Source organism: Dermacentor silvarum, chromosome 5 (assembly GCF_013339745.2).
Source record: "Dermacentor silvarum isolate Dsil-2018 chromosome 5, BIME_Dsil_1.4, whole genome shotgun sequence".
Lineage (NCBI taxonomy): Eukaryota > Metazoa > Arthropoda > Arachnida > Ixodida > Ixodidae > Dermacentor > Dermacentor silvarum.
In genome coordinates this window covers 189,286,750-189,299,214 of record NC_051158.1, presented here as the reverse complement: position 1 = coordinate 189,299,214, position 12,465 = coordinate 189,286,750, and the positions used below count along the sequence as shown (strand labels likewise).

Here is a 12,465-nt window from a genome sequence, read left to right as displayed (position 1 = left end):
ATTGCAGGCGTCGCTTGTTCTTCAAATGCTTCGACTTGCGGCGTCTCCCACTTATACTCGACGTCGGCCTTCGTGAGGTACGTCAGTGGCTCGGCGACCAGTGAAAATTCCTTGACGAAGCGCCTGTAATAGGCGCACAGTCCAAGAAATCTACGTACTGCCTTCTTGTCGGTGGGCGGAGGAACGTTGGAGATGGTCGCAATTTCGGAGGGTCAGGGCGCACTCCAGACTTGTTGATGACGTGGCCCCAAAATAAGAGCTCCTCGTATGCGAAGCGGTACTTTTATGGCTTCAACGTGTGACAGAAGGTCTTGATTGCTTGAGGAACTGTTTCAAGGCGCCGGAGGTGTTCCTCGAAGCTTGAGGCAAACACAAGGACGTCGTCCAAATAAACGAGGCAAGTCTGCCACTTCAAGCCTACCAGTACTCTATCCATGACGCGTTGGAAAGTCACAGGTGTCGAGCAAAGACCAAACGGCATGACCTTGAACTCGAACAGTCCGTCTGGTGTTATAAAGGCAGTCTTCTCCCAGTCCTTCTCGTCGACTTCGATTTGTCAGTAGCCGGTTTTGAGGTCCATCGACGAAAAATACTTTGCGTTGTACAGTCGATCCAAGGCGTCGTCAATAAGTGGGAGGGGGTATACGTCCTTCGTGGTTTTGTTGAGGCGACGATAACGACACAGAAACGTAGGGTTCCATCCTTCTCCATCCCTAACACCACGGGAGATGCTCACGGACTCTTGGACGGCTGGATGATGTCGTCGCGTAGCATTTCATCGACTTGTTGCCTTATGGCAACAAGTCGATGAAATGCTACGCGACGACGTGCCTTATGGTGACACGTTTGAAGGACCTTTTTGGACTTTGTTGATAGCCATGAGGATGCTGAACTTGCCTTTACCGTTGTACATCCTTCTTCTATGTCATCATCACCCCTCATCCAGCCTTTATGTCCCCGTTCCCTCCTCCCCCTGTGCAGAGTAGCAGGCTAGAGCAAGCTAGCTCAGGCCGACCTCTCTGCCTTCCTTCAAATAAATTATCTCTCTCTCTTGCCTTATGGCTTCGCGTTCGCACGCCGAAACTCGGTACGGTCTCTCACGGAGTGGGCACACATATTCGTCGGTTATGATGTGGTGCTTGGCGGCAGGGGTTTGTCGAAATTTTGACGACGACGAGGAGCGGTCCTTGTATTGCAAGAGCAGAGCTTTTAGTTGTTCTTTCTTATGCCTGGGAAGGTTATGATTGACGTCGAAAGTTGGTTAAGGTACTACAGTCGTCGTTGCAGGTGCACTAGAATCCGTGAAAGTGAAAGCACTGCTGGATTTTACTATTTCGTCGATGTAGGCGACCGTGGTGCCTTTGTTAATGTGCTTGTATTCGGGGCTGGAGTTCGTTAGCATCACTCTTGCTTTCTCTTCACTTAGCTCAGCTATGCCTTTAGCGACGCAAATTTCACGGTCGAGCAGTAAGTGATGATCGCCCTCGATGACGCCCTCCATGTCTGCAGGCACTTCGGTACCGACGGAAATCATTACGCTGGAGCGAGGCGGAACGGTGACTTGTTCTTCAAGCACATTCAAGGCATGGTAACTTATGCTTGTATCCGGTGGTATCGCGTTGTGCGTTGAAAGTGTTATCGACTTGGACCTTAAGTCGATGACTGCACCGTGTTGATTTAGAAAGCCCATGCCTAGGATAACATCCCTGGAGCAGTGCTGAAGGATTACGAAGCTCGCCGGGTAAGTGCGGTTGTTTACCGTGACTCGCGCTGTGCAGATTCCAGTCGGCGTTATTAGGTGGCCTCCCGCTGTCCGGATATCGGGTCCTTGCCAGGCTGTTTTCACCTTCTTCAACTTGGCGGCGAATGGGCCACTGAAGACGGAATAGTCGGCTCCAGTGTCGACGAGAGCGGTGACGTTATGGCCATCGATGAGCACGTCTAGATCGGTAGACCGGCGTCTGGCGTTGCGGTTAATTCGTGGCGTCGGATCACGGCTGCGTCGGCTTGCTCTGCTGCTGCTACGTTGCGTCGGAAGGTCTTCTTTCTGCGGCGAAGTGCTGTCAAGGCTGTTGCTAGGCGGCATGCTGATATCTCGTCGTGATGATTCGCGAATCGTCGTCGTCGTCGGCGGCGGAGGATCTTCGGCATTGCGTCGTACAGCAACCGCACCTCCATCGGTTGCTGCCTTTAGTTTCCCGGGTAAGGGCTGGGAGATCGGCCCCGGGTGGGACCATTGTACTGACGGCGATGCGGCGAGATGTAGCGGCCTGGTGACGGCGAGCGTGAGGATCGTCGTGGTTGCTACTGTGCTCCGGCGAGGTAGTCGGCGATGTCGCGCGGTCGTTCACCTCGATCGGGACGCGGCGCGTTGACGGGGAACCCTCGTAGGCCCATCTCGCGGTATGGGCATCGGCGGTAGACATGGCCGGCTTTCCCGCAGTGATAGCAGAGCGGGCGGTGGTCGGGGGCGCGCCAAATGTCCGTCTTCCTCTGGTAGCTGCGCTGGGCGACGGGCGGGCGTGCTGGCGGCGGCGGCCGTGGACGACGGAACTGCGGCGTTACGGGGCCCTGGCGCGAGCACGGAGGGGGGCCTTGACGACGGGCGACGGCGGCGTAGGTCAGCGCTTCCGGTTGGGGTTGCGGCGATTGTGGCTGCACATCGGGAACTCCAAGTGAGCGCTGAACTTCGTCTTTGACGACGTCGGCGATAGATGCCACGTGAGGCTGCGACCTGGGAAAGAGCTTATGCAGCTCCTCGCGAACGACCGCTCTGATGGTCTCGCGCAGGTCGTCGGCGCCTAGCGCTTGAGCGTCGGCGTAGTTGGTCAGGGCACGGCGGTTGTATTGCCTGACGCGCATTTCAAGCGTCTTCTCGATCGTTGTAGCCTCGGAAAGAAATTCGGCGACAGTCTTGGGTGGGTTGCGCTTCAATCCGGCGAATAGTTGGTCTTTGACACCCCGCATCAAGAACCGAACTTTCTTTTCCTCAGACATATCGGGGTCGGCGTGGCGGAAGAGGCGAGTCATCTCCTCCGTGAAGATCGCGATGTTCTCGTTCGGCAATTGCACTCTGGTTTCTAATAAAACTTCGGCCCTTTCCTTTCGCACGACATTCGTGAAGGTCCTCACGAAGTTCTCACGAAATAGGTCCCACGTCACCAGGGTGGTCTCTCGGTTCTCAAACCAGGTCCGAGCAGGATCATCCAATTAAAAATAAACATGGCGCAGCTTGTTGTCGTCGCTCCATTTGTTGAACGTCGTGGTCATCTCGTATGTCTCCAGCCAGGTTTCAGGGTCTTCAGCCGATGATCCACGAAAAGTAGGTGGCTCCCGAGGTTGCCGCAGCAGGATGGGGGACGCTGGTGCTTCCATTCTGGTCGTTGACTTGGCCTTGATTGCAGTGGTCTTTTCGGGAAGAAGTCGGAACTCCGGCAGAATTCCTTGCTGCCTACGGCTAGCTCGCTGATCCTTGGCGACGTTGGTCTCGTCCTCCGGTTTCCGGCTTGGGTCGCGACTTTGCGGGGGTGCTCGGTGCATGAACGAACTAGCACCTCCACCAGATGTCACGTAGTAGTGACGCTGAAGAAAACAGTCGTAAAACTGTGTACGACGAAACTGGTTGTTTATTGGGCGAACCTGTGCCCACAAAAGCAAGGTACACTCAAAGCACAACGATAGCGGCGAACACAGTCGGCGATCGTCGAAAATCTGATCAGCGGCGAAACGCGTCGGCTTTTATACCTGAGTCATCGAAGGTTCTAGATTAATCCCTGATGCCCGCGTGTCTTCCAGAAAGTTCTAGACAATTCGTGTCAGTCATGCAATCAGATAACATAAGCGTCGGTGAAAACAGGCAATGGAAAGAAGCATCGATAACGTTCTAGAAACTTCCGATACATGCGCGTCCTGCGCCGAGCGATAACGTTTAACATTTGTTAGCCGGTGGAAAGCGGCCACCGGTGAAAGATAAACATGTATACGTGTCAATATAAACCCAAGCGGCCAAGCTCGAAAGTCTTCTTCCTTCGCTAACGGTTCGAGCGCAGCGGCGGTATGCTCGCCCCGCCGCTGCTACTACGCTTATAAACAGTAGTTATGTTTAATGTTGGGATGCGTCCTTCCATCGACTCGGCATCCCACATCTGGTGACCCGGAAACCGAACAAACCACACCGCCATGGCCGAACCAGAAGACCACCGCCCTGACAAGTTTGCCAGCCTACTACAGAGAACTTCTGGCGATATACGAAGCAGTGCAACACTTTCGCCATATTCTCTAAGCACAGAACTGCATCATCTATACCGACCACAAGCCTCTTACCTACGCCTTTTCTCAACGTCGCGACAAACTCCCGCCTGTACAGCAGAACCAACTCTCGTTCATTGCACAGTTCACCACCGACATCCAACACGTCAGCGGAAAAGACAACGTGGTCGCCGACGCGCTTTCACGTGTAGCAGCCATCAACTCGGGGCAGATAACAGCGGACGTCCTCGCAGAGGCTCGGACTACGCACGCCTAACTGCAGGAACTTCTCAAGGGCAGATCCTGACTACAGCTGCAGCACGTTCCCATTCCAGGGTCGACAACCACAATCTGTTGCAACATGTCGATAGGACGAAGCAGGCCCTATGTGCCCCTGTCCCATCGCCGTGGTCGTTTCAACCAGCTCCACAACCTCAGCTATCCCGGCATACGCGCCTCTACACGCCTCGGGGCTGACCGCTATGTCTGGCCCTCCATGCAGCGGGATTGTCCACCTGGGCACGCTCCTGCATTCAATGCCAACGCGCTAAAGTCACCAGACACGTCACGTCACCACTCGGAACATTCCCTCAGCCCTCTGATTGGTTTGAGCACGTCCACCTCGACATCATAGGACCCTTTCCCCCGGCTGGACCCTATCGCTACTGCCTCACCGCCATCGACCGGTACACTCGATGGCCCGAGGCATGGCCCCTCGAGGGAATAACCGCGGAAGACGTCGCCTCGGCCTTCTTCACCGGCTTGATTGCTTGTTTCGGCGCCCCACGCCGCGTAACCACCGACCAAGGACGACAGTTTGAGTCGCACCTTTTCAGGCTCCTCGGGCTGACCATCGGTTTTGAACGCTTGAGGACCACCAGTTACCACCCCTGCACCAACGGAATGATCGAGCGCTTCCACCGACAGTTCAAAGCAGCCATTATGTGCCACCCAGACTCAATCTGGCTGGAGGCCATCCCAGCCGTCATCCTAGGTCTTCGCGCCACCTTGAAGCCGGACATCCACGCTACACCAGCGGAGCTCGTCTACGGGGAACCACTCCGTCTCCCAGGTCAATTTATCGCTGCACTGCCTTCCAGCCCAACGACGTCAGATCCCACCGACTTCGTCACCCGGCTCCGATGCACCATCGCTGCCTTACGCCCGTCACCTTCAGCCCACCACTGCAAGCCTACACCTTTCGTGTTCAAGGAGCTAGCATCGTGCACGCACGCTTTCCTCCGCGACGACACCGTCCGCAGGCCTTTCCAGCCACCCTACAGCGGACCCTACCTGGTCGTCCATCGTGACGACAAAAACCTCACTCTGCGCCTGAACGGGAACGACGTCCGCGTCTCGATTGACCGGCTCAAACCCGCATACAACGCTGCGAACGAACCGGGCAGCGCCACTCCATCCACAGGCATCTATCTGCAGCCGCCGACGTCGCAGCCCCCCTATAAACCATAAACATTGCCTGGATGACCATTAGATATTTCAGTTGGACATTCAATACCTCTATTAGAGGTTCAAATAGATCTAGTTTACGTAAAATCTACGTAGGTGGTACTGTCAAAAGTCCTCTTTTTTTACATCGAAAAGATGTTATATGGATGTAATTGCTGGACATTTGTTACATTGTTTGGATATTAGTTTTGAGCCGAAATACGTTATAAATACGTGCCCAAGATGTAATTTTATACGTTCCCCAGCATGTGCGGCAATCGTGTAGTGTCTTTTTCACCTGATAGAAAAATGATACCAGCCTGCAAACATTGGTTCCACAGCAAAACTTTATTTTAGAACAAACATTACACATAATAAAGTAATCTTTCATAGAAAAATACAACTAAAATAAACTCACGTGTATATCCTCAAAGAGTATCTCAAGCTTTTATTCAGGATATGTTTAACAAAACGAAAGCTATGTTGAACAGCAAAAATGAGACCTATATCATACAGCATCTTAGGATATTATTGCTTAGAAAATATAGAACTAAACCAGAGCAATAAATCCCTAAATCATGCCCTTGCAAAGTATACCACAAGCTCTCGCTGAGGAATCCTTGTTATATCATACACAAAACGCAGCTAAGACAATATTGCATAAAAAAATACTAAGATGAACAGAGAGACCTGAAATGTCGAAGCGATGAATAGCATGAACTTTAACAAGAGTTCCTTTGAACACGCAACTCTTACATCTGGCAGCATAAAGCTCAATATTTTCTCAGATATATTTGTGACCTTGTCAAAATGCAGACAATTCATGTGCAAGTAAAACAATAAAATCAATAGATGTGCAAGTAAAATCTGCAAAATGTGACTAGAAAGTTGGTCGAAGCAAAATCCACAAAACCTGATTAGAAATACACAAACTACAAACTTCCAGGAGTGATGCACACATCTTCTGGGAGTAAAACATTAAACGCAATGCATGGTCCTTGTGATATCGGCAGAATGTGAGTAGAAATAAACAAATAAGTACAATCTTCTTTATATATTAGAATGAAATGAAAATTAAAAAATAATATTGTGCTGTCCAAATTTATGCTGTTATTTATGAAAGCTGTTTTGGCAATGATGACATCAATGGCAGCAGCAAGCTGGGCACTTGATATAGGAAACGGCACAAAGGTGCCAAGAGCGGTAGAAAAAACATTTGAGCAGAGTAACCAGTTGGGCTTGTTGGTTGAACATCGTAGAAGGCCATGGCACGAAACCGACGAAGACAGGAGAGGCACACAAAGAACGGACACAGCACTGACTTTCAGAAAGCTGATTCTTGTTGAAAGTCAGCACTGTGTCTGTGTTCCTTGTCTTTGTTGGTTCCGCGGTGTAGCCTTCTATGAAGAAAAAAAAGCATGTTGACCCACATCTACTCTACAGAAACAGTAACACAACTCTAGAATATGTGTACATAAGTCTATGTGAAGACCCACTGTATGGATAAGTTATGCAATAGAGGTATTGGTTGAACTTAAGACATGTATATCATTTACAAAGTATACACTTGGCACAGCTGTGGAGTACATGGCACATTCCAGACGTGGTCAAGCAGTTGACAATATTGGAGCACTGGGTAAAATGCGGAGACGCAATGGGCACTTGGTATACTGCATAAACGGAGAGCACTCGGCACAGCAGCGGAGCACATAACACAGTACTGGAGCACTTGGAGACTTGGTAATGCACTTCGCAAATGGAGACGCCATGGGACACTTTATATACTGGAGAAGTGGAGAGCGCATGGTAGAGTGGTGGAGCACATAATAGTACTAGAGCATTTGGCACATTGGTGACATCATAAAGCACTTGACAGTTTTGGACAACTCGATCGGCACACTGGATCTAGACGCCACGGGTGATGGGTGAAAGTACAGCAGGCCTAGGAGACCATGTCAGACGTGTCCCGGCTATTCAGTGGCACAGCGCTGAAGAAAGCAAGGTCACACTGGCAGCTAGATGCCGCGGGTGATAGGTAAAGGTACAATAGGCCGAGGGAACCATGCCACACATATCCGGGCTGTTCAGTGGCACAGTCCTGCAGAAAGCATGGTCACGCAAGGTCAAAGAGTTTAACATAAAATGCCGAGAGCTAATAACTTTTAACACAGGCTTTGGTGAGAAAAAAATTATATACCATTTTTAGATATTACGTATGTGTTAAAAAATATCGATACTTTAGGCTAAGATTTGCACTCAATAAATTTTCTACTATATTCTTTGCACGTAAACTTGAAGCGTAGGGAAAAATTTTAAGGAGGCTAAGGATCGTGCAGTTGGCTGTGGAATAGAGGAGTTTAGTGTGATGGCATAGAAAGATCGCTTCGGTGTATATGCCAAGGTACGTTATATTTCAGTTTGCCAAGATGACTGCTGAAGATTATGTGAAGTGATAAGTTTAAATATTAGTAAGGTGTATGGTGTGGATTCATTTAGAGCAACAATGATGCTAAAGATCATTAGGATGAATATTTGTCGAGCAGTGAACTTACAGGTACGAGATTTCTAGCTTTATATTTTTTGCTTTAAATGGAGGTTGCAGACATAACCCTAAAAGAAGAACTCGTAAGTATCATAGTGTTCTAAATAATATAATGCATAGCTTTTGTATCAACCAGCCTCCCAAAAACCAAAACTGGTTCTAGAAAACATATATACTGCATTATTCAGGGTGGTCTGTAGCTTGCCAGAGTAGTTTTTTTTTTTTTTTTTTGTTCAAAATCCGGTATCAAGTCAGTGGTATCGTATCAGTACTTACATATACCGAGTGTTTCAATTTAGCTGCACAACATTTTTTAAAATTGCCTGTGGCATATAGCACAATTATAATCCTTGATCTAACCTACTCGATCAGGCGGCCATTACTTTCGCAAGAAATACGCCTAATTGAATAGTTAACATAATTATTCTAATAAACCTTTTATTTGTTTTACAGCACATCTTTCAATCTACGAATTACAGCCGCTGAGTTCGCAAGGCGTATGCACTTGTAACGAATTCTCAGGACTGAACCAGTCTTGAGATATTAATTTTCAAAGTGTCCTACGAAATGCATGTGCGTTCCAGTGAACTTTTAAAGGAAAATGCTGTTTTATGCATTGAAGCAAACTAGAATGCCCATGCATTTCGTAGCACACTTTGAAAATTAATATGGCACATTGCAGACGTGGTCAAGAATTTGACAATATTGGAGCACTTGGTAAAATGGAGACGCAAAGGGGCACTTGGTATACTGCAGAAACGGAGAGCACTCGGCACAGCGGCGGAGCACCTAACACAGTACTGGAGCACTTGGTGACTTGGACCACAGACCACCGTGAATAATGCACTGTACAGGTTATCTAGAACCAGTCTTGGTTTTTGGGAGGCTGGTTGACACAAAACCTATGCAGTATATTATTTAGGACACCAGGATGCTTACGAGTTCTTTTTTTAGGGTTTAAATGTGCACAACCTCCATCTAAAGCAGAAAATACAAAGCCAGAAATCTCGTACCTCTCAGTTCACTGCTAGACAAATATTTATCCTAATGATTTTTAGCATCATTGTCTCTCTAAATGTATCCACACCGTACAGCTTGCTAATATTTCAACTTATCACTTCACGTAATCTTCTATAGTCATCTTGCCAAACTGAAATATAACGTACCTTGGAATATATAGTGAAGCGATCTTTCTATGTCATTACACTAAACTTGTGTATTCTCCAGCTTACTGCACGATACTTAGCCCCCTTTAAATTTTTCCCTATGCTTCAAGTTTACGGTGAAAGAATATAGTAAATAGGTGCTTCAAATGCACGGCTACACTCGACAGTGCCTAGTGTAAATGATAATAAGTGTACGTTTTGCTAAGAAGCTCACACAGTTATTTTGTTATAACTAGAAAAAATTACTGTTACCCAATTGTATCAATGATGTTTACTACCTACCTGCCTACCTAATTGTATGACAGTTGCTTCCTCTTCAATACAGGAGAGCTCGAGTGTGAGCCTCACTCATGCTATGTTGCTCAGTTAGAAAAAAATACCCCACTGCTGCTGCAGTGAACATGCAGAAAGGCTCGTTTTTTTCCAATCTGCTTTCGTATCCTAGGAGTGCTTTTCATAGCTGGTTTCAAATTTGAAATATGTTTAAACCATTGCGAAACATATAAAGACACATTACCTTGGCAATGGCAGTTCTGTGCCTGGCAGAAGCGTGACGCAGCCACTCCCAAATGGCTGTTTCTACAGCAAACTCGCTGGTCTCATGGCCAGTCTGGACGGCACCTATGTTAAATAAAGATTTTTTCATTATATGAAAAAAAAGAGCATTCCAAATCTAACATATTTATTTATTGACACAGTAAGCAAATTACTACATCTCGAACTTCCTCACAGCAAAACTATTTTATCACCTCAACAACTCAGCCAACAAAAAGATCACAAAAAATTTTGGCGGTGCTCCAAATGCTCTGATGTATACAATGTGCAAAATACGCATGCTGCCACTCCAACCACGTTCCACCTACATATGCTCTTGTCATTATCAAACAGCAGATGCAAAACACGTAGCAGGTAAATTTGAAGTTGAAGCGTGCTCTAACTGTCTTCAAATTTATCAACAAAATTTAAGCTAGTTTAAGGGGCTACACATACATATACCTCGACAGCCCCACGGGGGGTCTTCAGAAATGTTTTAGCATCTTTTGCAAGATTCCGGAAACACCCCTGTGCTCTAGGGACCTGTGGGTAATGTTACATTGTAGAGCCCACTTTGCAAGCGAAGCTGCGAAATTTTAGATGCTAGTGCTTTGGCTTCCTGCCCGTTCTGCGCTTTCCTGCACGTCAGCGTTAAATACATCGGAAAACCGTTCTTCTGAATCCTCACCGGCTTCGGATAGACACGAGTCACTGAAAACCTCCGCATTACGATCTGAACAATCTGAACTGCTTACTGTCCAATCTGGGCCGGTATTTTGTAGCGATGCCTTATGCTTTATTTACTGGTCTTATCATCCACCACTCACGACGGCTGATACCGTTGATAACGTGAGCGGACCGTCGCTCTGACCACTGACCAAGCGCGAAAATCGCGAAGAGGCATTAGCATCGGAAAGGCATCGCTACAAAATACCAGCCCTGAACAATGGCCTGTAGCCGCGCTACTGCTAACAGGCGTTGCGCTTACTGCATTGAAGCTAGGATACTCGCTTGAGGAGTAGCTCACTTGCGGTTCACTTTTGGGCACGCTACTGCTAGCCCGTCGCGAACGCTTACTGAGCTGCCGGTGTGCAAGGCTGTCACCTTCCTCGACAGGCTGGCCAAGCGCTTCAAACAATTCGGCAACCTCGCGGCGTGCTCTGCTCTTAACATCTCTCAACATAGTGTTCATAATCAATACACATAAGCATGCTGGCTACGCTAACAAAAGTTTACTTACCGTTACGAGACAAAGGGCTGCTGTTCCCACCGGAGCTCACATCGCGCCTTCTGTGCCGCCGCTTTCGATGGTGCGATAAACAGACGTTCAAAGCTTGCGGTTCGTACGACTCTCTGATCGGTGGGCACTCTGGAGGACGCCAGTGACGATCACGCAGCCCCAACCCCAACAGCACTTCAAAAAACTAATGCAAACACGCGACTTCAAGCTCACTCCGGCTCCGAGAAGAATGATGCAATCGCAACGCAATGAATACGCCGCCAAAGCAGGCAGAATGAAAACCCGAGACGTTGCTCCAGACTGCTTCTTGCCAATTCCTCTTTAAAATTGCTACTATATTTTCGTTATTATTTTATAATATTAAATGCTATAATATGTAACAATAATTATACAAAAACGCAACGTTCATAAGGTTTTATCTTTAAAGTAAAACAAAAGGCCGTTGATAACTGTAGGCGCCATTTTGTTAAGGACAATTTTCAGGATTGAGGCGCGAAATTTGAAATTTTACGTTCATTTGCTAGAAAAAGTTATTTCTTAGAAACAAGCAATTAACACAATACTAATACCGATTGCTATACCTACATGTGCACCAACCAAAAATTATCGAATTGGGGTAGGCAAGAGATAAAGGCGAACTTTGGACGCAATGATTTATAGCGCGTCAAAACAAAAAGATTGCAATTTTGTAATATTGTTTATATTTCAGGGAACTGTCACTTCTTGAGATTATTTAAACAATACAAAAGCAACAAAATAAACAACACAATCATATTAAAATAGTGCATGACATATTAAAATAATAAAATAAAATAGCACAGCAATTATATAATTGAGATTTAGACAATGTCGTGTGCAATATTACGAGGCTGCGCGGGGAATATACTTACATTGTGGAGTGGATTGCAGATAAGCCTTGAAGGTCAATGATATTTATTAACACGACAGCGTTAAGGGCCCCGTGTCGCAGAAAATGCGGCGTTGGCGTCGGCGTCCGTGGCGGAGAAAATGATCCCGAACCACCCCGACCGCGCAGGCGTGTGGCGCAAGGTGTTAGTGAACAAAAAATTGCATTTCTCACAGTAAAATCCGTCAGAAAAACCACAGCCTACAACCATGGTGGCATCGGATTGTAATTTGAATGTACGAGAAAACAATTCTGTTACGAGGAAACGCAAACACAAACCTCTTTTCCAGCATTTCTATCGTACCAACAGTGGTGCGCTCGGGTAGTTTACTTGCAAAAATACTATCCAGATGTCGCTCGCATCCTCGACAAGGTCAAATTG

At 47.5% G+C, this 12,465-nt stretch overlaps 1 long non-coding RNA gene across 1 annotated transcript; it reads right to left on the bottom strand.

Moving 5' to 3' along the window:
- Positions 1–7,757: 7,757 nt before the first annotated feature.
- On the bottom strand, positions 7,758–11,368 carry LOC119452696 (uncharacterized). The gene is made up of 3 exons (XR_005192116.2): positions 11,177–11,368; positions 9,920–10,023; positions 7,758–7,792 (listed from the first exon to the last, which is right to left on the bottom strand). It is a non-coding gene; the product is annotated as an uncharacterized LOC119452696 (long non-coding RNA).
- Positions 11,369–12,465: the final 1,097 nt, after the last annotated feature.